The sequence below is a fragment of the Frankliniella occidentalis genome, unplaced genomic scaffold (genome assembly GCF_000697945.3).
Source record: "Frankliniella occidentalis isolate FOCC.00 unplaced genomic scaffold, Focc_3.1 Scaffold397, whole genome shotgun sequence".
Classification (NCBI taxonomy): Eukaryota; Metazoa; Arthropoda; class Insecta; order Thysanoptera; family Thripidae; genus Frankliniella; species Frankliniella occidentalis.
The window spans coordinates 31,599-33,363 of NW_026267519.1; positions in this window are offsets into that span (position 1 = coordinate 31,599).

The following is a 1,765-nucleotide window of genomic DNA, read 5'->3' on the forward strand; positions in this document are numbered from 1 at the left end:
TTTTCGTATCCATGTTACAGATTAAAATCTGTATCAAAAATGATACAAATTTCTGTAACATGTGATATGTAAATTACTGCGTAACAATGTTACAGAATTTTGTATTGATTTTTTTTAGAGTGTATGTCTCCATATACATGTCATACTACACAGTCATTTTAATTTGGCACAGCAGTTTGCACAATGCATTGCTAAATTGCTAAAGATACAAAGCAATCACTTGCAAAACAGGTACAATGCATTATTGCTGAGCACAGGTACTTTCACTGTAGCATATAGGGTAAGGTGCCCTAATGTGGCCACTGTCCATTCATGGCCCCTTTTCCCGATTTCCAGCCAATCTGGTCACTTTACAATCTTGGCCTTGAAGTTGTGTTCTAGTGAGGTCCCTACTTAGGCATAATAAGCCAAACTACTTCACATCGTTGTCTACATTACAAGAAAAAGGGGTGGCCATCATTGGGCAGGCGCATTCTTAAGGTGGCCATCATAGGGCATAGGGCATGTTACCCTATGTAAAAAAATAATCTCATGCTGAAAAAAATAAAATATTTGAGTAAAATATCTTTGGTTTTAAAATAGAGCTCTCTGAAAGGTATATACACATGTAAAACTTTAAATATAAATCAAACTGGTTGTAGCACTAATAGAAAAGAGATCATATTAGAAAGGAAAAAAAATATACTTGGTGACTAGCTGTGCTTAGCTAAATTAACACTTGTCTACGGGGTGCAATTCCGGGTCGTAAAGCAATAGATGCATCGGCAGTTGTCATAGAATTATTAATTTTTTGCTTACAAAGACCCTTACTACAGGTCTGACTAAAGAACTTCACAGCTGCATTCATCAAGTTAAGGGATTCTCTTTCACTTAAAGGGTTAAAGCCAACTACTGTGTCCCATGTAGCTGCTGCACCACACCTATGCACCTCTGCCAAAATGTCTTCATAACATATTTAACCATCTCTATTCTGATTACGAAGACAGATTTTTCCTACTTTTGCGAAGAAACGGTGGCACCTTCCGCCTATGTACAGCAAACTACCACGGTCAATGGCTTTTGTCCATTCCTTGTCCTCTTCAGGGGCCTTCTCATCCTTCTCATTCTCTAAAATTCTGGTTTCTATCACCACCAGCAATTTTAATCCAGGTAACATTCTTGGGGTAACGTTTGCAGGCATTTGAGAACCCTCTAATGACACAGCCATCATCATGATAAATAACCTGTCTCTCTTCTAAGTCTAATAAAATAACTTTTTGTCTAGGTGTGTTAGTAGTCCTCACTGAAGCAGAGATAAACTAAATCAATATTTACATAAATTTCAAAATATAATCACCAATAAAAATCTGAATGATTGCTTTAGATACTTGGTCAGATTTAAAGGGCTCTAAAAATTGACACATAATTCTTCTACCTTCGATTCTTGTTGCAATTTGGTTTGTTGTTGATCTCAAGGTGTTCAGAAGTGATGAAGGCAACATAAACTTTTGACCTATCGACCCCTGAAAACTAAAAGGTCGTGTTTGAGAGGGTCCTCGTATATGGTCGTACCTCGGAGCGGTTGCGTATAGTGTCGGATCTCGCCAGCGTCCCAGAGAATGGTCGTAAGTCTATTTTTTGTCGATTTTGCGAGATGCATACCATTAGAATCGGGAGAAAATTCTCTTTCTAATGATATGCATCTCACGAAATCGTGAAAAAACAGACTTACGACCATTCTCTGGGACCCTAGCGAGATCCGACACTATACGCAACCGCTCCGAGG